Raw genomic sequence first — 23,805 nt, 5'->3', positions numbered from 1 at the left:
TGTTGCATTGTGGGAAATAGCTGTTTACAGCTGTCTCCAACTGCCAAAAAAGCATGCAGCAGCTACATCACCTGCCTACAGTAAAAATGTCACCATTTAATAAATGTCAAAATGTAAATCAGGGATTTAAAAGATTTTACAATGGGCAAACACTGACTAAATCTTATATACATAATTATTGCAAAAATGAAGCACTTTTTTATTACATTATTTTCACTGGAGTTCCTCTTTAAAGCTTCTTGTCCCTGACTGCATAGCATGAACAATTGAATGCTTTTGTCTGTATAACAATTTAACGTTTTCTCCACCTCCTTTTAACAATTTAACGTTTGCCTATGATCACTCACTTATCTCTTGTGATACTCTCACTTAGGGCCCTTTTCCACTAGACAGCTGAATCGCAAATCGCTAGTGATTTGTAAATCGCTAGGGTTGTTACTTTATCATAGAAATCATGAGAAGTATTTTCCACTATAGTGATTCGATTTGTAAATCGCAAATCACAATCACTTTCTGGAGTGATTTTTAAGAGGCATAATGCAATGCAAAGGAAAAGTCGCAATCGCATAACAAAATTAATGAAAAATCGCAATCGCTGGCGTTTGTGATTGCTAGTGAAAAAGGGCCCTTAGACCTCATCTGTTTTTTTCGTACTCCACATTTACACCCACCCACAGGAAATTACAATTCTGCCATCTTAAAATTGACAAAGGGAGGATAAATAAAACAAAATAAAGGAGAGTAAAAGTTGAGGTAGCTTACCTTAATGAAGACAAATTGCTATAATGAAATTAATACTATTACACATTGGCAACGCGTTTTTGTGGATCTCTGTCCTCTTCCTCAGGCTGATTATAGTGCCAAAGGGTGCTTTGAGACAAACGAGGAGCCCACCACCTCAACTTTTCCTCTCTTTTATTTTGTTTTTAATCATACCCTTGGGTGCCTCTTATCCTTCCTTTGTGCTTGTTCACCCTCCTTTGGAGGAGTGTATCTTGGCCCTATGGGGCTTAGCAACCATTAGAACCATTGATTGTTTTACACTAAGAGCGCCACCACATCCAGTACTCCTGGGCACCGAGTGGAGTTGGGTTCATACGTCTCCACCTGCTTCTAGCGGTTGGTTGCCCCGCTTGCAGTCTCCCTTTGTGAATACCAACTTTCTTCAATATTCACCACTCTGTTTTATGTGACATATTGCACTATTGGGGCTCTTGTCTCTGTGCTTTTTCTTTTTAGGCTGTCCAGTCACCCTTCTTGCCTACAGTCTTAAAATGGAAGGCATTTGCAAGTTTCACTTACACATCAGCATGCAACACTTTCCATGATACATCACTTTAGTACAGTGGGCAGAATATGTCAGTCATTCCTTTATAGAGCACTTCTTAGAGTCTGATCCTCCCGGCTTATTGACCTCACTTGGCAAGATCGTTGGTGATCTTATCCGAGGAAGAAATTTAATACTTCATTAAAGGGGACAAGAATTGAGGTATAGAGATACTGCCTATTTTTATTTTCTGTTAAACAATACCAGTTGCCTGGCAGTTCTGCTGATCTTTCTGGCTTCAGTAGTGTCTGAATCACACACCTGAAACAAGCATATGTCAAATAGACTTAAATAAATAAATATGTCAGCCTCCATATCCCTCTAACATCAGTTTCCGTTTAAAGTGAAACTAAACTCAAAACTTTCTCTCTACTCTAAGGCTACTTTCACACCTAGACGTTGTGTTAGATGCTACGTTAAGGTCGCATAATGTACACCTAACGCAATGCATAGTGTGGTAGAAGCTGGACGTCAGATCGAGCCGCGTTAAGCGACTCTTCATACGTTCTGTGATGCCGTGATGCGTACTCTTGGACGCATGCGGCATCACGTGGTCCCTCCAGCCAATCGTCGCACAGAGTGGCGCTCCAGGAAGTAAACACTGCACGTCACACCGTGCAGTGAATATTAATTAGCCATGTGCCTGGCCGAGGAGGAGGAGGGGGAGACCTCCTCCTCCAATACTACTGAGCATGTGCAAACAGTCTAACACGTCTTAGCCGCGTAGAACGCACAGCATGCAGCACTTTGAAATAACGTGAAGCGTTACAATGTAACGCAACGTGGGCACTGTGAACAGCCCATCGATTTTTCATTGCTATGCGGTGGGCTGCATTACAGGCTGCACTAACGCGCGCCTGTAATGTCTAACTGTGAAAGCAGCCTAAAAGATTAGTCATAGCAAAATACATCATTACAATTTATAGAAATCCTAGAAAACCCTAAAGTTTTACTTGATTTAACATTTGCAGGGAGCACTGAAAGTATTTAAGGACATCTGTAGTGAGAAGAATATGGAGGTTGCCATATTTATTTCTACAAAACACAACACACTACCAGTAAGCTGCTTAATCACCAATTTATGGTTATCGATGATTTTGATATCCTTGAAGGGGAGGAAGGGGCGGAGTTGGGTTTTGCTGACAGTTGCCTCCCCCTTCACACAAACATGAGACCCCAATCTACTGACATGCCCACTATCCAAAAGAATAAATGTGTCGTTATTCTATGACTGTATTTTAGATGAGATAAAGAGTTGGTCGGATTTTTCAGACAGTAATAATTTAACTCCCCTTGAAAGGAAGTCTCTGACTCGATTGAAAAACCTTGAAGGGGTAATAAACAAAAAAAGCAATAAAAGGTGGCAATATTGCCCTCATGCTGGAAAAAAATGTATCTGGATGAGGTCAATCGACAGCTGAGTAATGTTGAGTGTTATGAAAGGATTACCTTCAACCCCTTTGAAAAAGTAAAAAAGATCAGCTAAATGTCAGACTCCAATGGGGCTTTTTAGACGGGATTTTGACTGAAAAAAAGAGTATAGGGCTTTGCTAGTAACGGAGTACACGATCCCTGCATTATAAATATTGCCTAAAGTCCATAAGAATACTGCACATCAACCTGGAAATTGGATAATTTTGGCCAGAGGTTCTCATTTGGAAAAAACTGCTCAATACATTGACAAAAAATAAATTCTAGTACTGATGGACTCGGGGTGAAGGAAATCTATCACTTAAACACTAGCACTCAGTTTGACAAGGCAGATTCAATTTTGTATAAAAAGGAAAGCTACTGGAAATGCACACTGGACAACCTCCACCCTAAAGGTTTAAATAGGGATTCGAATTAAAAAAAAAAAAAAGTCTTCTTGAAATGAAGGGCTTACTCCATTGTGCGTTTCCAGTATATGTTATGGCTGTTTAGTGTGTGGCCACTAGATGGGAATATGCAGTGATATAGAAATGTCAGCATCCTTGTAATTTAATTCACAGCCACTAGATGGTGTGAATTTACATACAGATGGACCAATAGTATATAGTTTGTTAACAAAGAGTGTAAGACTCTGTAATAAAATGTTCAGCCTTATTTCTTCTATCCTATAAGTTCCTATACCTGTTCTAATGTGCTCTGGCTTACTGCAGCCTTTCCTAGTTGCACAGTGGCTGTGTTATCTCTGTTATATAATCTAATCTTCTTTCCTCTGTCCGCTCTGTCGGGCTCAGGCACTCAGGCTGGAATGTGCAGGTCTGCTTGTGATAGGATAGAAGCTATATACACCCTCTCCAGGCCCCCTACAAGCTCTGTATGACTCACACACTGAGCTACTCTCAGCCTATCACATGCTGTTAGCAGCCATGTCTTGTTTGTAAACACTGCCTAAAACTGGCAATTACAAGCCAGGATTGCAGCAGGGAGTGGCAGAAACAGCACAGCGGGGCCCAGGAGAACATAATGAATAGAATGGTATGCTTTTTATTGTAAGAATTTTAGAGTACAGATTCTCTTTAACCACTGGATGGCTTTGTCTCAATGGTTCTGGATGCGCATATGGATCTGATATTACAACTTTGTTGAGGGGTCCGCTTATCCTATTGCGGAGCATTGCACGCATGCGCCTCATGAAACGCATAAAATACGGTCACATGATCCAGAGCGGTAGCACTGTACGTCCTGAAGAAGTCCCTGGATGGGGCAAAACGCATTGACATAGGCCTGCGTCACGCGCTGCTTGTCCTCCGACCCCTCTGCCCTTCCACCTCATCGCAGCACTCACGCCCACGTGCCATGGCGTGTAGCGGACAACCCCAAGCGGAGAACCGGAATTGCCCTTGAAATGGAGCCGGGCCCGAGTCCCCGGAAATCTATGGGGTACTCCCACCATACAGTGCTTATCTCTGGAGGTTAGTTGGGTCTGAAGGTTCGCCGTCAGTATACAGCCAAGGCGCCCGGAGGTGGTAACTATGAGGGGAGAGACATTACTGCTGTTAACATGAAGTGATTGCCGCATATTCTGCAACTATAGATTCTGGGGTTCCACAAGCTAAGAGGAACTTTGCTAATACGGGATGGGACAACACCCGTCAAAAGGGATGGCTGCAAAAACATTCTGTCCTGGATATTGAGTGTTAACCTTCTAGTCACTGTGGCTACATAAATATGGAGCATGGAACTGCAGAACTGCCTGAACTGCATAATAATATCTGGTGCAAAATGACAGTAGCGCTTGTATTCTGATGTTGAATAAGAACTTTACTTTACAGCCATTTTTCATCATGGAGTAGTCTTCTTGTGGATCCTATCTTGGAACCATGGTCAATTGACATAATACATCTGCAGATGTGCTGAGACTATGTGTCACTTTCTCCTGATTTTTTCCACCCGTCTATGAATGCATAAATATATTATTATATATTTTTTTTTCAATCATATGCCATCCAACTATTGATGTTTGGGGTGACGACCCGGCCCTATGGTAGATATGTGTGTACCAGGGCATGTGTGCTGTGATTGCGGGGGAAGGGGGGGTATAGTGGGGCTGGGTTAGCTGTCCGATGACTGCGTTTTATTGTGTTATTTGCCATGGGGCAGGGCATTGGCGGATTGCAATTTATACCAATTTGGTCTCACTACTGATTATGCCTGTGCCCTGCTCCACGGTCAAGGAACATATAGGAGAGGAATATTTATGGCAATTTAACAAATTTGTGTCCCGACATGGTTACCACATGGAGACATGAATATGGAGGCTGCTTTGGGCTGATTGGCCTTATGGGACTAAGTGGTCCTAGTAGATATATGTTCATGTGTAACTGATGCATATAAGTCGTATATGACATGTAACTCTGAAAAATTGATGAATAAACTATATTGGTGATTGAGCAGCTTATACTGGTAGTGTCTTGTGTTTTGTAGTCGTTAAGGTTGACCAGTGCTGTCTCTCACCTAGGTTGCATACCATCATATAACTGTAGGGTAATGTGTTTTTGTTTTTGCCATATTGATTTCCGCTTAAACAATACCAGTTGCTTGGCAGCCCTGCTGGCCTATTTGGCTGCAGCAGTGTCTGAATAACACCATAAACAAGCATGCAGCTAATCTTGTCAGATCTGACAATAATGTCAGAACCACAGGATCTGCTGCATGCTTGTTCAGGGTATATGGCTAACAGTATTAGAAGCAGAGGATCAGAAGGACAGCCAGGCAACTAGTATTGCTTAAAAGGAAATAAATATGGCAGCCTTCATATACTTCTCACGCAGAGGCGTATCTAGAGGGGTGCAGACATGGCTCGTGCCATGGGTGCCGCAGCACCATGGGCGCCATGCCTGCCCCTGTGCTGTAGCACCATGCCTGTTCCCATCACTCAGACCTCGAATCAGATTAATTCTGTTATCTGGGGAACATGGCTACTTAACGTACGTTTGTAGGGCGCACTTGGCTTAGTGTTAGAAAAGAGGACAAAGAGAGAATAATTAGAGATATTTCCCAAAAAGTAACATCAGCAATATCCCAAGTCAGAAATACACAGACAATCAAACACATGTACGTGAGATAGGATGCTGTATTTAGAGTGGTAGGGGGCTCTGATCAGGGGGAGGGGGGTTTAGGGGCGCAATTTCAGTGTTTTCCATAGGCTCTATATTACCCAGATACGCCCCTGTTCTCATTACAGTTGTCCTTTAAGCCTTAGTGCATAGTTGGTGCACATGGTTTATGTTAGAGGTATTAATATACATATATTGTGTAGGTCAGATTGCATAGCTTCATCCCTGGTGTTTGAAAAGCATTGACACACATTTATGGAGCAATTCTATTAAGGTAAAATTGAGACGGAGGAATATAAAAAAAAAAATGTATACATACCTGGGGCTTCCTCCAGCCCCCTTCGGCCTGATCACTCCCACGCTGCCGTCCTCCGCTGCTTGAAACCTCCGCAAATTGCCTCAGAAAGTCCTCCGGTCTGGGGAATATTGCACAGACGCAGATGGGCTGTGCGTTCTCCCTTGTGGCCGGAAGCATTCTGCGCTTGAGCAGTAGTACTGCGCAGGTGCAGAACGCTCCTTGCCATTGGGAGGAGAGGTGGGGAAGGGCACACTGCCCAACTGCAGCTGCGCCAACTGGCACCGACTGGACAACTTACCAAGGTCAGTTGCAGAGGCTGTAGGCAGCGGAGGACAGCGGCGTGAGAGCCATCAGGCCAGAGGGGGCTGGAGGAAGACCCAGCTATGTATAAATGTTTTATATCCCCCGTGTCAGGTACACTTTAAACATATATACATCAAGGCATGCTTGAGATTATGTTACCTACAGTAGAGGGCAGAGCAGGATTATCCACCAGTCAACCTAGGGAGGTGCCTGGGGACTAGTGAGTATCAAGGGGCTTGCTGCCACCTTCGCTGACCTCTATCCCAACTTCAGCTTCACAAAAAGAGCACAAATGGGCCCTAAATCTACTACCTTGCCTAGGGCCCCATTACATCTTAATCCATTTCTGGTAGGGAGTACTTGGCCAACACAGTCAATGATAAAATGGTGCGTGCTATAATAATGTTGGGAAACAACGATCTACATCATGCTCTATCGGCTATGTAGAAGCTAATTGTACACAGCTGCCATAAAAACCCAGTACTCAAAGTTGTTGAATTTAACTATTTGGACTCCGGCTAATTGAGATTTCGGGAGTGATTTCCTAAAGGTGTCATGAGCCGGTGTCACCTCACAAATCAATTCATTACAGGGGAAATTAAAAAATAAAAACCGTCTCTGCACAGTGGTGCGTTTGCAGTGAACACAGCTGCCGTTTGTTGTATACGACCCCCCTGTGTGCGTCGCCTGAGGTGGGCCGGTCAGTCACAGTGACTGGACAGCTGTCGGCCGTACTCCACACGCTCTACTGTTTGTTTAGTCTTCTTTCAGAAACATCAAACTTTGAGAAACACTCAAATATTCACAACATCATTACAACCAATTTTCTCTGTTTATTATTGCTAAACGGTCAATATTGCAGCTTCGGCCTGAGCAGTTGGATATCCGATACGCTTATTTTGTCTCCATGGATAGACAGTTCATTAACGAGGGTATATGAGATAAACAGAACATTTTGTAAAAAACTGATTTGTCTATAACTCAAAATAGTGGGATTTGGTAACACAGTACATTGTTTTCTGTTAAGAGTATGCGAGTCTTCTGACAGATCCTCTTTAAATATGGATGCGCTGCTATGCTGAATCTCGTGGAAGATGGTGGTTGGTGTCAGTGGTCGGTGTCAGTGGTCCTATGATGGGGGTAAATTTACCACAGCACTACATTACTGGTCAGAAATCTTCTCATCATCCAGCCTTATATGGCCACCCTTAAAGAGAGTCTGAAGCAAAAAACAGATACTTCCCTACGGAGAAGGAAGGGGTCGTATAGAGCCTTCCCGTTCCTCCTACAATCTCCTCATTCCATCGCTGGCCCCCCTGTAAGCAGTCTCTGACCGATGGGTCAGAGACTGCTGCTGTCTGCCACTGCGGGAGGTTTCAGAAGTCTTAGGGAGCCCGAGTGCTCTTGAAGACGGCTGCTCTGTACTGTGCATGTGCTAGGACGCTCTCTTACGCACTCGCAAATGCACAGTATAGAGCTGCTCCCGAAGCCTCCCGAGGTGGGAAAGTTGAACAGAGGAGCCTCATACACACACTAGATGGGACTCAGCCGAGGTGGCCTCCGATGCTCTACAACACCTTGGCCAGCGATCAGCCTGGCCAATTCGGCCAAGAGCATTGTCCTCCCCTCTCACCCTGCCTGCCACGTGATGTCACCCCTGCCCCGCACCCCGTAGCAGTTGCTATGGCAATTCCTACAACCTTGGTAATGAAATGTCTGCTGAACAAGAGATGGAAGGCCACACAAGGTTCTGAGTATGATCCTGGGGGACAGCTTATAAAAATCTTGGGATACTACCTATATTTGTGCACAAATTGGGAACAACTCCAATTGGATGAATGTAAAGTAGAATCTATCTATCTATCTATCTATCTATCTATCTATCTATCTATCTAACTAACTAGGGATGCCCAGGCCTTCCAGCATACTAAAATATCCCGGGCCCCGCCTGCAGATGCCAAGTGCTCCCGAGTATTAGTGCAGCAGAGCTGTGTGACTATATTTACCTGATCCCAATGCCTCGCATCTCCTCTTCCCTCCGGCAGCCACTTGTTCTGTGCTATATACATGGCTATATGCATGGCTCCCGAGGTCACATGATCAGGAACTGTGTATGCAGCACAGAGTGAGAGGCTGCAGGGAGGATCATGTAAATATAGTCACATAGCTCCGCTGCACGAATGCTCTGCAAAGTGGGTGGGAGGAGTGGGCCTCCATAGAGCAAGGCCTCCCCCCTCCCATTGGTCCATTTTATGTCCAATATGGAGCCCCAGCAGCTTAATAGCCTTTTACCGGCCCGCCCATTCATATTGCAGAGCTTGTCGGCATGGCAACGCAAGTGGGAGTGACCCGAGCCACAGACGATGGACTCGTGACGGTGAAAAATAAAGATAGATCTGGAAGGCCTGCTCACAAGTGGGAACCAAGCCTAACATTTTCATTTGGTTTTAGATACAGACTTAAAGCGGACCTAAACTCTTGCACAGCAGACAAGGAAAACACACATACTTGCTGAAAGATTCACTGTGTCTGTTTCCAGAGAACAGCCTGTTTAATTCCCCTTTATCTGCAAGTAATCAGCAGGCGTAAATCAGGGCTGTCAGCTGTGTCTGACCTGTTCAGAGGTTCTGTGCTAATATATACCGTAAACACTGGAGGTTAACCCTTTCTGTGCTCCCAGGAAGAAAACACCCACAGATCTCTGTAGGAGTTCTATAAGTTGTAAAAAAAACAATTTCTTTATAGGTTATTATGCTATTGCTTATCCTTTTAGAGCAGAGATGAAGTTCTGAGTTTAGGTCCACTTTAATTGAATTTAGTTAAAAAGTTTGGGCAGGAGTTCTACTTTAGCTAGAGAATCTCTGCAGCAAATTCTACGTTTGGCTTTATAAATATAGTGAGTGTTTCTGTGACCTGTATTTACCATGAGAAGAGGACGGCAAGTGCTGGAGAATGTTTGGAATGTGCTGCAGAGGTTGAATAATAGTAAATACAGTGAAATGTCACTGATGACTGTGCGAATGAAGGCTGAGTGTTCTAAGCTTTATAAGTAAAATCACATTACAGCAACCGGATCACACAGAACGCAATCTGGCTTTCCTCGCCGCCTCTGCTGAGTCGGGACCTGGAAAACCATTCTGTATTATTCAAGGTACAAAGATGTAATTCAATCTTATGGGACTTTGTTGTGTCAACTTCAGCATCTGTAAGCGTTTATGTGAGCGAAGCTCCCCCGACCAGCTCTGCGCCGTTGTGAGACGCGAGGCCATTAGCGGAGGCCAGAGCTGGGCCAGATTAGTCAGGAAGTGGGGTACTGAGGTAACGTGTCACCAGAGCAATATGCACATCGGAAACCGGGAGAAGGTAATCGCATGTGACAGCGACAATTGAACTCTTCCAAACTGCTGTACAGCCACAATATGCAAAGTTACCAGAGCAGAGACAGGCCTGGGAATGCTGCTGGGATGAGAAGCTGTTCTGAGCTCATGGCTGCAACACTGAATCAATGCAAATAAGGGGCAGAGTCATTCCAGATTCTGTACCACCAGAGTCACACACACTATTGAGCAGCACAGATCTGGAAAGCTAAACACTCAACATCAGTCCAAAGAAGATGGCTCCATCAACATCCCCCTAATGACGAGCGTTCCACGACCCATCCTCCAACCGGCGGGTACACGCGATATCATGCGACAGCACACAACAGTTGCGAACGAGAAGTCAATTGATTGCGGTACTTTGCGCAGAGTCTTCAGGATCTTAAGATCCGCGGCGACAGTACCCACGTTGTGAGGTCGCGGACACAATCGCTTGACGCTGAAAAAAAATCGCTTGTCATCTGAGACGAATTAAAAAAAAAAGTTCGATCTCATGCTGTCCTCCTTTGCTGCCTGCAGCCTCCGCAATCTGGCCCGGTAATTTAGCCAGTCGGCACAGGCGCAGCACGGCCGCTTGCACTCCCATCTTGCTCCCGTGGTAGGGAGTGCTCTGTGCCTGAGTGGTACCCCCGAACTTACCGGGCCGAATTGCGGAGGATGGGAGGAACTGATCAGTGTGAAGGGGGCTGGAGGAAGCCCCAGGAATGTAAAAACTTGTTTTTCCCCTCTCAGGTACACTTTAAGGCTTCTTTCAGATGGGCAGCTGACAGGCAGGGAATTAACCACCTGACAACTGCTCTCCTGCACCAGCCAAACCAGGACCTTTTCCATTTGGTGCAATGTAATCAATTTTCCCACACAGGAATTTTGGATCCAAATAGACAGGCTATTGAAACTAATAGGCTGCTTGCAGTTCGCCTGCGGGGAAAAGAAAAATCAACTCTGCAGCATTTTTCTGCAGATCGTATGAGAATCCTTATAAAAGCTGCATAATGGAAACGGAGCCCAATTGCAGACCATAAAACTGATTACACTCAGCAAAGAGTTTTCTGCAGCATTCAGTGACTGCAGTGATAGAATTTTAGGTTTTGGAAATTAATGTAATAATATACCATATCAGTGTAATGAGAGTTCCTAATACTGTACTCTGAGCTGGATGGACTTGTGATTCTTACATAGATGACATTACCATGGGACAAATGCAAATAGGATATATCTATGGGACTAAAGAGTAGGAAAACAAGTATGTTATGCTAAATTATGACTAATTCCACTCGTATCAGGTTACATTTAACTACGTATACCATGCTTTCGACTCCATAGCCCTGCACATAGATAAAACAGCACTACAGTTCGACACCTTAAAAATCACACAAACACAATAAAGCATGCAATATCTGCACCCCTTAAAGCAAACCTGAAGTGAACATAAACTTGTGAGATAAAGAATTTGTATGTGTAGTACAGCTTCTCGGCCTTTTGCCTAAGATCAAGTGTAGTATCTGTTCTTGAAATTTTTGGGGGGGACCTGGAGGGATGGCACTGTGGCAGGGTGTCCTTCCTGGTCGTAATTCCCAGGAGTTGATTGAATGGATCTATACCATGGTCGAGGCTGAATGGCTGAGGGCTTTGCTTAGGCGTACTGCCCCTGGAAGTGGCGCTCCAGGTGCACCTGAAAAAACCTGAGATGTGGCAGATCTCAGGCGGAAGTAGGGTGCTTTGGTCTGTACTGCCCATATGCATTGCCAACTAACGCAGCTCCCCGGCCTTTTGGCTAGGGAGAGTGCGGAATTTTTATCACTCCGGCCGCAAGGTCGGGGCCAGCTTGCTGGCACCGGGGACTTCGGTTCCCACCCGGCTCCCTCTCGGGGGAGCCACCCGGACCATGTGGGATGCCACATGGCCAGGCCCTTTGGGTAACCACTGGGCGCAGTAGGGGTCCTCCTCGGAGGACCCCAGGATCCTTCAACCCCTCGGGTGTTGGAGGATGCCACCCCCTGAGCCGATGGCAAAGGGGGAAGGTTCCCTTCGGGGAACAACCGGAAGGGCCCTGCTGTATTGTGGGGCCCGTGGCTACTCGTGCACGTTTTGTGGGGGTGCTTTAGGGCACTCACGCTTTTTCCGTGCACGGGGCTAATAGCCTTGCTGACCGGGACTCCTGTTGCATGCAACAGGAGCCAAGACAAGCTAAAAAAAACAAAAAAAAAACAGCTAAGAAGTAGAACGTTAGTAGCAAATAAAATAGTATCATATTGTTTTTCAGTACAGGAAGAGTTAAAAAAACTTCAGTCATCTATGCAAAAGAGCTTCTCTGAGCTCTACGGACCCAACTTGGGTGGAAGACCGTCCTGTTTTTTCTGAAGCACTTATGCATCAAAGACAAAGTGAGAGACCGTTTTAGATAAGGTTTTACTGCAGGAAAGTTCAAAAGGTTATTATCTGCTCTGTTTCATAGTTTAAAATGCAGAGTGTGGTTTGTAAACTGCATATATTAGAGAATGATGCAATGTTATAAATAAAAAGCTATAGAACGGAAAATAGAAATAGGAGACTCTTTTCGTTGCTACTGATGTTCTATTTCTTAGCTGTACTACACTTTCAATTCATTATATCATGCTATTTTTTTCGCTTCAGGTTTGCTTCAAGTTACACATGGATAACAGATTTCCCAGAACCGACACTTCTGAAGTCCCGCTCAGAAACAAAATAACACTGAGCCGATCCCTTAAAATCACAACAAAACAGAGCACCGAAATTCTACACCCTGTAGTCACATATGGATAATACAACATGCAGAATCACATAAGCATAGCAGAGCCTGTAAAGTCTGACCTCAGATGAGACTCAGATAGAGTAGCTAAGCTCTGCACTCTCACACAGATTATGCAGCACCACATGCCTTACCCCCTAAAATCAATCACACAACTAACAGGGTGCCGAAATTCAGTACTGTACAAACCAAACATAATATAGCATCCAGGCACCCCTAACTGTAAACACTGCATACAGACAATACAGAACCTGGCACTATGATGACCCTTCCCACTGGCTGCTTTACAATGTGATTTTCAGACTGCAATTGTTTTTCCAATCGCAAGGGTGCCATAATTATCACTGTAGTTGCGGTGCCGTTTCTACTGATGCAATTCAGTTTTCTCTTAGTTGCAAACTCAGTGCATGCATAACTTTTTCTGCATTTTCATTTGTGTAACCAGTGTAGGACTGGGAGGTTGAAAAACTGAGGAAATCCACCTGCTGGCCAAGCAGCAGTAACCTGTTATCACTCCCAATAGAAACCTGCAGCAGGTCTTCACTGTGAGCAGCAACACCTGATTACTGCTGCTTGGCCACAAGTGGTTTTTCTCAGTTTGACCACTTCTCAGTCCAACACTGCGTGTAACACAACAAAGTGAGTTATACTTACCTGGGGCCTCCTTCAGCTCCCCTGTAGTCCGTGGACTTCATCGGTGTCCGTCTGGTTCTAACTGTTGTCAGCCCTGCACATGTGCAACCCTGGCCATGTGCCTCACTGGTTGCATTCCGTGGCCGGGAGCATTTTGCATCTGCGCAGTTACTTCAGGCCTATAACTGCATGGACACTGAATGCTCCCTGCTGCGGGAGTGTGACCAAGGTTGCGTGCAGCGAGGCCCGCACATGTGTAGCAGTCTCTGGCTGGTTTAACTAGGGAACTGCTAGTGGTGTAAAGAACAAGACCGGATGAACACAGAGGGAGATCACGGGGGGGCTGGCAGAAGCCCCAGGTATAAATCGTTTTGCCGTGTTTGTCACAGGTACACTTAAGGACAATGGGAGCAAAAGAAAATCACATGAGAAACGCAGAACTATGCAATTTTCTTGTGATCCCTCCTTTTTTTAAATGCAAGAAATTGCAAAGAAAATTGTGCAGTGAAGCCTGACCAACTGCATGAAATTTGTGCTCCAAGTGCAGAGTGTAAATAGGGGAAATCATAATCACATTACGTTTAGGATCACAATGTAAAAAGGCCTATGGTGGTGGCGGTGTGTGTGTTTGTGGGGGGGGGGGGGGGGGGGGGTGTGACTCATCCTGGACTGCTTGCTATAACCACTCACTGGCTGCACCCTGGAAATGATTCAGCATGGATGGTGGGGATACTCATTATATTAGTCATTGATAATCTGTGATGATCTGGGGACATTGCCCAGATTCTCTGCATGCCAGTGTATGAATTGGGCGATTCCATGTTTGCATTTACTTTTCTTGGAACTTTAATAATCTATAACAGTGTAACCTCTTCCTACTACAGTTTGTGTAAGCGGAATCCCCCCTTACATCACTCATAAACTGAAGCAGTCTGTCACACATAAACACCATGTCAGTATGTTGTAAATCCAGCTTCTAGTGAATTATTCCACAGCTTTCTTCCATTGCTGTGGTCTGTTTATGGTGCCAAAGAAATATGAAACAAAACCACATAAAATTAACTTACAAGCCTGTTCCAGATACACCCATGGATGGTCCTCACCCCTGACCGCATGAATGTGTACTGAGCATGTGGCCAGTGTACATTCATCCTGAATTGTATAGAGTTCAGAAGTGAGGTGAGAGAGGGCAGAGGGTGTAGCTTCCACAGAGAAAGAGTCAAGAGGTGGGGGGTTAGTGCATGCGCCCCCTCAGCTTGGCCTCTGTGCACCCTCTGCTATCCCTGTGTGTACCCTCTGTGCATGCTCTGTACACCCACTGCTTACCCTCTGCGCATTCTCTTTGCACCCTCTGCTTACCCTATGTGTACCCTCTGCTTACCCTCTGTGCATGCTCTTTGCATCCTCTGCTTGCCCTATGTGTACCCTCTGTACACCCACTGCTTACCCTATGTGTACCCTCTGCTTACCCTCTGTGCATGCTCTTTGCATCCTCTGCTTGCCCTATGTGTACCCTCTGTGCATGCTCTGTACACCCACTGCTTACCCTATGTGTACCCTCTGTGCATGCTCTTTGCACCCTCTGTGCATGCTCTGTACACCCACTGCTTACCCTATGTGTACCCTCTGTGCATGCTCTTTGCACCCTCTGTGCATGCTCTGTACACCCACTGCTTACCCTATGTGTACCCTCTGTGCATGCTCTTTGCACCCTCTGCTTACCCTATGTGTACCTTCTGCTTACCCTCTGTGCATGCTCTGTGCACCCTCTGCTTACCCTCTGTGCATGCCCTTTGCACCATCTGCTTACACTATGTGCACCCTCTGCTTACCCTATGTGTACCCTCTGTGCATGTTCTGTGTACCCTCTACTTACCCTATGTGTATCCTCTGTGTATCCTATGTGTATGCTCTGTACACCCTCTGATTAGCCTATGTGTGCCCTCTGCGTATGTTCTGTACAACCTCTACTCACCCTGTGTGTACCCTCTGTGCAGCCTCAGCGTATCCTATGTGTACTCTCTGTGTATGCTCTGTGCACCCGCTGTGTATGCTCTGTGCATGTTCGGTGTACCCTCTGCTTACCCTATGTGTACCCTCTGTGCATGTTCGGTGTACCCTCTGCTTACCCTATGTGTACCCTCTGTGCATGTTCGGTGTACCCTCAGCTTACCCTATGTGTACCCTCTGTGCATGTTCGGTGTACCCTCAGCTTACCCTATGTGTACCCTCTGTGCATGTTCGGTGTACCCTCTGCTTACCCTATGTGTACCCTCTGTGCACCCTCTGCGTATGATCTGCGCATGTTCTGTGCACCCTCGGCTTACCCTATGTGTACCCTCTGTGCATGTTCTGTGTACCCTCTGCTTACTCTATGTGTATCCTCTGCTTACCCTATGTGTACCCTCTGCTTACCCTATGAGTACCCTCTGTGTATGCTCTGTACACCCTCTGCTTACCCTATGTGTACCCACTGTGCATGTTCGGTGTACCCTCTGCTTACCCTATGTGTACCCTCTGTGCATGTTCGGTGTACCCTCTGCTTACCCTATGTGTACCCTCTGTGCACCCTCTGCTTACCCTCTGTGTATGCTCTGCGCATGTTCTGTGCACCTTCGGCTTACCCTATGTGCACCCTCTGTGCATGTTCTGTGTACCCTCTGCTTACCCTATGTGTATCCTCTGCTTACCCTATGTTTACCCTCTGTGCACCCTCTGCTTACCCTATGAGTACCCTCTGTGCATACTCTGTACACCCTCTGCTCACCCTGTGTGTGCCCTCTGTGCATGCTCTCTGTTCACCCTTTGCTCAGCCTCTGTGCATGCTCTATACACCCTCTGTTAAGCTTCTGTAGACCCTCTTTGTGTACCCTCTGGTTAGCCTCTATGTACCCTATGTGCAAGCTTTGCTATCCCATAGCTTAGTCTTTAGCATGCTCAGTACAGTACAGTACACCCTCTGTGCATGCTTTATACACTCTGCTTAGTCTCTGTGCACCCTATATGCATGCACTGCGCACCTTCTGTGCATGTTCAGTACACTCTCTGAATACCTTCATATACTTTCTGTGCACCGTCTGCATAGCCTTTGTGCATGCTTCATACTCCTTGTGCATACCTCTATATACCTTGTGTGCACACTCTGCTTAGCCTCTGCGGATGGTCTGTACCCTGTCTGCATGCTTTGTATACCCTCTGCATATCTTCTTTATACCCTTTGTGATTTTCCTGTACCTGTTCCTCTGCATACCTTCTGTGCATCTTGCGCACTCTCTGTATTCCTTCTGTGTATTCCCTTGGTGCATGCCCTTTGCACCCTCTGCATATACACTGTATACTCTCTGTGCACACTCTGCAGCCCCTCTCTATACCCACTACATACCTCCCAACTTTTTGAGTAAAGAAAGAGGGACACTTTATGACAAACCCCTAGTAACAGAGACCGGAAAGAATTTAGAAGCAGAAGGCCCAGTTTTATCATTCAGATCACACTGGTCCTCTCTATCATCATTAGTGCTCCTGCATTTCATATAAAAAAAAATAATATATAAATTTAAATGATAGAAATAACATTTAGAGTCTATTAAACACATTTTTCAGTAGAAAAATACATATATTTACCCACAGGCCTCTACATGAGTCATGAAACAGGGACAAATGAGGGAGAAAGAGGGACTTAGTTACCAAAGAGCGATTGTCCCTCTGAAAAAGGGACAGTTGTGAGCTATGCCACTATACACATCATCTATGCTATACAGCAAACTGTATGAGCACAGCTGCCACTGAAAGCACCTGCGCTCAGAGAAGAAAGGGTGCTGCCATCTTATCTTAACGGCTTTATAAAGAATGTAATGCTTATCTTTTGGCTTCAGTAGTGTCTTAGTCACACCTGGAACAAGCATGCAGCTGGCGGGGTCAGAACAACCGATCTGCATATACTTCTGGGTCAGCATTCATCATGCATGAAAAGTGGAGACTCATCACAGCAGTCGGGTAAGTCAGGTTCACTAAAGGGAGGCGGCAGTGCTGCTGCATGTATTCCTCTCAGTTCGGTTTTACTTTAAACTTTCTATCTCTGCAGAGGCTGCCGGTCTGGGTGAGCCGGGACAAGAGCGTGAGCACCATCTCATTTGCAGGCTCTTGCCTGAGGCGAGAGGAGAGGGGGGGGGGCGGTGTGATGGGCGCAGATCTGCCTTTGACAGCTCAGTATTTCTGGCAGGAAGGAATAGGAGGAAACAGGTAGCAGCTTGGCTGGTGTCAGAGGAGGAAGCATCGCTGTTTGGCTGCCATTATAATTGCTCTGTCTGTCTGGATGATGAGAGGGAAATTGTACATCTCAGCCATGTCCATAAAGTTGAACTATTTCTGACCACAGCCTGGTTTGGACGAGAGTGAGCTGTCTGTAAGGGTCACCTGTTACTGTATCTCACCCAATAACCAGGGCTGCTTCTAGCTACAAAGGGGCCCCGGGACAAAAGCAACTTGGGGGCCACCTAGCACAGCCCCACCCATCACAACAAATTCACCATCCTGGGCACCATGAGCTGGCTGTCAGGAAAGTCACACAATATCATAAGGTGTCCATCATACTGTATGTTCTCAAAAGCATTGGTGGTGCCCCCTTTATTGCCTTTCTCTTTTACCCTACAAATGCAGAGTGTACACATAGCAGAGTCTTGTCTAATTCAGACAGGCAGGCCCAGATTTACATCACAGGAGCCTATAGGCACAAATGTCCTGGCGCCTTAGACTGCTCCCTCCATGAACTTACAATCCCCCACCAAACTGGACCGCAAGTGTGCTGGCTGGCCCAGCTGTCACCTCTCCCCTACCTGGTGTAGGTAGCTACAGGTGCCCCTTAGTATTAGGTAGGTAAAAGTACCCGACTGACGGGAGATCTTATCAGTGGAATGTTGAGGGTCGGGTTAAAAAACTCTAATTTACAATCTGCTCGGGACTCTGTATGGGGAAAGATGGATGAAGCCACTCACTGAGGGAAGTGAGCCGCCTTTTCATCATCAGGTGCCTACAGTGCATTATGGTAAATCCGGCCCTGCAAACAGGACACAGGAGGCAGCACCATACTCTATGCTCTGGACTTCTTTTCTTCCTCAATCCCTGCATGTTTGAATAGGGTCACCACAGCTGGAGAGGAAGGGGGAGACCCCTTGGGGGCCCCTACAGGCTGTGGGGCAATTACCCCCTTTGCCTCTATGGAAGCACTGACCCTGCCGATAATGGTTTTTACAATTCATTATTACCTAAGTAAAGTCAGCTGACTTCAATAAAGCTTACAAGAATAACCTACTTATGATTGTAAGATAGGGATAAGCAAGTGTGAACACAAAGATCATTCCGTATCAGGCCCTTTCACGCTTATCAAACTTTTTTTTTACACGAAGGGCTTATTGATTGGCCATGCGGTGGCTTTCTCACTTGACATTCACAGGCAACATGTAGGGGGCAGTACAGTGCCAAAATTTAGGCTGAGACGTGCAGAATGATCATCTGCTGGGTGAACCATTTGCCCCCAGGATGCACAGCCAGCCTCATCCTCCAATGAGAACAGATTCAACCATAAGCAGAAAATGAGGGGGGTGGAGGGAGGGGTTTTTCATTCCATCTTGTGTTGCCTGTATGATAGGAGACAAAGAGACAGGGAGAGAAGTGTATGCTGTGGTTTAAAGGGTGTATTGTGTGCAGTTATACATAGTTTAGAACTGTATGTGCTTAGTTCCAAATTACAGCAAGGTACTTTTAGTCCTCCAGCTTGTGTGCTAGCTGTACACTGCACTTAGGACAGAGAAAACAGCTGACTGCTATAGGATTCATTCAGTATAGATTTACAAAGGTTAGACCTGTATGTGCTTAGTTACAGTCACAGCAAGGTACTTGTAGTCCTCCAGCTGGTTTGCTAGCTGTACACTGCACCTAGTCCCATGAGAAAAACTGTCAGCTTTTGCATTCCTTGAGTGCTGCTGTACTGGATTAACTTAGGTAGAAGTGTGTGTTCAGATTGATTAGGCACAAGCATTCTATATATAATATTTCAAATGGCACAACAAAATCTGACAAGGACATCCTCAATATGAGAGATGTAAGCAGATTGTGGGAACAGTTTGTCAATGATTACCACTATCCAAAGCATATATAGAAGTGACCATTACCAGTATAGCACCATTGAAGAGCTAATACTGTAGGTGAGGGAGGCCCCTCTGGTCCAAGAGCCCGGTGCGGTCGTAAAATTTGTAAATTAATTTCTTTCAATGTTTAAGACACTGACATGTTGGATAGCGATGCAGAAGCACTGATTGCACCACACAGGTGTTGAAACAAAATTGTACATACATTTACTTCAGGCTAAATCTCAAGACCTCCAACTTTGGGCCTAATGTCACCACACGATCTTTAGACACCTTTATGGGTGGCATCTTTCCAGATGTCCTCCAGTTCATGATGCCAGCTTGTAATGCGGTCTCCTGCTGCTAGTGTGCTGAGCTAACACAAAGCGCCACCATTTCTCAACCTTAGGTCCCACTTCCATGGTCTAATGGTTCTGCTGCCTTTTGTACACCGTCCGTCACGCAAAAAAAAAAAAAGATCTCTAAGAGCGGAGATCCAATTTCATGATTCAATGATCATGATTCCATTACTACTATTAGGTATCCATACATAGAGATAAATGTCAATGGGTGTAGTGCGTAAACATTGCATGGCACATCCGCGGCCCTGTGGGAGCCAACGGGAATGTGCCAAGAACTTTATGACCACTACGATTGGTATAAAACGTAAATCATGTAGCTGGGGTCATTGCCATGACCCCCTTGTACCCACCCGCCGTGCTGTCAGCACCTATTGATTCAAGTCGTGGCAGATGCGTGACTTGTGATTAGCGAGGAATGAAGTCAGTCAAGGTTCGCATTAGCTCCCCCCTAAGAGGCCGTCTTGGAGCAAGAAGGTGGTTGGCTGGAGGGAATGATGCAGGCATCCATGTGACCATCAGTGATTGGCTGAATGGGAGAAAACAGATTGGCGCACTAGTGCCTCTGCATCATATCATGCTAAAATTACAAGGAGTGTGTGTAACTTAGGAGTGCACGCTACACTACAGTACCACGCATAGCATGCACTGATTTTATCCCGCGCTGCTTGTGTGTGGTAGCTTTACCGCTGGTTTGTGGATCATCCTCATTGTGAGTTTTTGGCACTATGGTATCCAGGGCAGCCACTAAGTGCACCTCTTCTCAGCCACCATTAGAGGGCACTGTTACTAGACAGAGAAGATGATCTTCACACTCAGAATAACAGATGTCGCTGGAGAGGTTAGAAAATAAAGATATAGAAGTTAGTGGGCTTGTGAAACTTTTATCTTCAAAACCTGAGCTAAAGCTTTCATCTTCAAAACACCATAAGATGCAGCTGAAGTAAGACATCTAAAAAGCATAAAAAAAGATTCCCTCCTGACCTCATGCCGGCAATCAGACGCTTCTCGCAGCAACATGTTATGTTTATTTATAACTATATAGAACTCTGTGGAGCCCGATGTCTCAGGAAGATATGGAATACTTTTTAATACATTAAAAGTAACGTCTGATGCTGGTTCTGTATTCCAACTTCATAACTTTTATGGTAAAGAAAAAGAACTCTTTCACGTTTAGAGATGAAATCTCTGGAGGTTACTTAATGCCTCTTGCTTGTCTGGGTCTTAGATATGATCACTGATTTTTCTATTTACAGGTCTATATGCATTGGTCATACCCATCCTCTGGGTGGCATAGTGGTGTAGTGCATAACACTCTTACCTAAAGGAAACACAAATATGGGCCAAGACAATTGGCCTCAATTCACTAAGCTTATCGTCTGTCTTTAATAACGTTTCTAGAGTTATCACCATGGTGATAAGACATGTAGTATTTAGGAAACATTTCACATCAGGCAAACCTAAAGTTAACTCTTCAATCAAAAGGTGAGATCTCTAAAGTTAACATTTCAACATTTCAATCCTTAAAATAACTAGAATTCTAAAGTTAAAGACAGGCTGTTAATTAACTGCATGTGAAAATAACTAGAGAGGAGGTAACTTAAAGGACCGCTGTCGCAAAAATCTTAAAACTTAAAATAAATGTAAATATATACAGTTAAGAAGTATGTTTCTTCCAGAGTAAAATGAGCTATAAATTACTTTTCTCCTATGTTGCTGTCACTTACAGTAGGTAGTAAAAATCTGACAGAACTGACAGGTTTTGTACTAGCCCATCTTCTCATGGGGGGTTCTAGGGATTTCTTTCTTTTCAAAATGCTCTTCGTGAATGGCAGTTGCTCCATCCAACTGCCAAAAAAAATGTATGGTGAGCAGGGAGGCTGGCCAGCATCTTTGTATAAATCTTTTTCAGGGAGTGTCTTTATAAATAATAAAGGCCATGCTGAGAATCTCCTATTGAGAGATGGACTACCCCAAAACCTGTCGGTAATGTCAGATTTCTAATACTTACTGTAAGTGACAGCAACGTAGGAGAGAAGTAATCTATGGCTCATTTAAGGCCCAGTGCACACTGGGCGCATCCGCCGGCCGAATCCGCCTGAAAATCTGCGTGGCTAATGCATCTCTATGGGCTGGTGCACACCGGCGGTTTGAGGTTTTTACCAAGCCGCAAACGTGCCTCTTGCTGCACGTTTGCGGTTTGCTTAAAACCTCAAACCGCCGGTGTGCACCAGCCCATAGAGATACATTAGCCACGCGGATGCTGATGCGGATGCGGCCGGCGGATCTCATACAAAATCCGCTCGGTGTGCACCCAGCAAATATCAGCTCTCTGCTCCCAAAACCGCTAGCGTTTTGACGATCTGCTAGCGGTTTTGGTGTGCACTGGGCCTTACTCAGGAAGAAACATACCTATTATTTGTATGTGTTTCAAATTTGAAGATTTTTGCGACAGCTCCTCTTTAAAGAGAACCTGTACTGAGTAAAAATATTTAAAATAAACACATGAGGTAACTTCAAATGAACATTACATAGTTACCTTGCCATCCGTTCCTCTCAGAAGCTCACCATTTTCTTCTGACAATTATCCCTTCCAGTTCTGACAATATTTTGTCAGATCTGCAATATATCAATTGTTGTCAGTAATATATCAGTTGCTGTCAGTTATAGCTGAGAGGAAAAGTGATGTACCAGGTAATATCCATGTTTCCCTATGGCTCAAGTGGGCGATGTTACAGTTTAACTGTGTGCTGACCAGAAAGCTGTTATGGGTAATGGCCATTTTCAAAATGGAGGACAGAAAATTCCCTTGATCACAGTGAACAAACAGGATGCAGGACAGGAGAAAGACACTGAGGAGTAGACTACATGGGAGGTAAGTATGCCTTGTGTATGCTTATTTTGACTTTTAATTTTCAGTTCAGGTTTTCTTTAAGGACTCTTTTCACTATGAAAACGCATCTCTACACCTTAGTAAGGCATGATCGATGTGTGGAGGTAAGTTTTCTCTTGCCTTATTATCTCCAGCATGATCTTAGTGAATTGAGGCCATTATCTGCAACAAGTTTGTTTGTTCTTTTCTGGTTCGTGTGGTTTTCCTTGCACATAAAAAAAACCAAAAAAACAGTGGCATAGCAATGAGGGATACACAGGGGATACATAGGGACCCATCATCAACTATTGTATTAACTCTTCATTGCTGCTTTGCTGGTACTGAACACCTTTATATGTATTTTAAATGGTGGTCATTATCATACCTCCCAACTTTTTGAGATGAAAAAAAGGGACACTTAAGCCACACCCCTGCCACACCCCTGATCACACCCCTGGCCACGCCCTCACCATGCCTCTAGTCACGCATACCATAAAGATTTCATAAGAAACATGTTGTTTTATAATTCAAACCACACTGGTCCTTTCTATCCTGATTAATTTTCCTTCATAGTAACATTTTAAAATTAGTAATATATCAATTTAAAGGATGGGAATAAAGTTTATAGTCAATAAAACACAATTTTAGTATAGAGTATATATATTTACATAGAAAGAAGGACAAAGTCCTGAAAGAGGGACAAATGAGGGTGAAAGAGGGACAGAGGTACAGGGCTCCCAAAAAGGGACTGTCCCTCTGAAAAAGGGACAGTTGGGAGCTATGCATTATTAACAAACTGTTCCCCTCTCCTGCTTACACCACTTTGATGCTGAGGCTATCCTTGTCAGGTTCTGGGGCCCCATACCGTTTGTGATATATACAGTGCTTGAAGTGGCCCTATTTAAAGTCTACCTGAAGGGACAAAATGTTCCCCAAATGGGTACTTACCTCAGTAGGCTAATCCAAAGGCGCCCCCCCCCCCTTTCACTTATCCAGCACTAGGACCCCTCGAGCCTCTTCAACAAGGGCTTGTCGGAGAGTGCGACCAACCGTGCTGCCGTCCGTGAACTCGGTGAATGAGGGAGCAAGCTCTTTCCGTCAAGCCTGCACAACCCTGTGCTACTGTGTAGGCTAGAGGCAACCTAAGCAGTGCAGTTAAGAGGGTGCCTGCAAACTCCCAGAGGATCCCAACGCTAGATC

The 23,805-nt window shown here is 45.1% G+C and overlaps 1 long non-coding RNA gene and 1 pseudogene across 2 annotated transcripts in view; one reads left to right on the top strand and one right to left on the bottom strand.

The window, feature by feature from the left end:
* The window catches only part of LOC137532459 (uncharacterized), a 310,063-nt gene that overhangs the window by 63,993 nt on the left and 222,265 nt on the right, over positions 1–23,805 (bottom strand). The gene's annotated exons all lie outside the window — the stretch shown is intronic.
* Positions 11,313–11,440, top strand: LOC137533720 (U2 spliceosomal RNA; annotated as a pseudogene).

This window comes from Hyperolius riggenbachi, chromosome 9 (assembly GCF_040937935.1).
Source record: "Hyperolius riggenbachi isolate aHypRig1 chromosome 9, aHypRig1.pri, whole genome shotgun sequence".
Taxonomy (NCBI): Eukaryota; Metazoa; Chordata; class Amphibia; order Anura; family Hyperoliidae; genus Hyperolius; species Hyperolius riggenbachi.
This window is presented reverse-complemented; position numbering and strand designations above follow the sequence as displayed.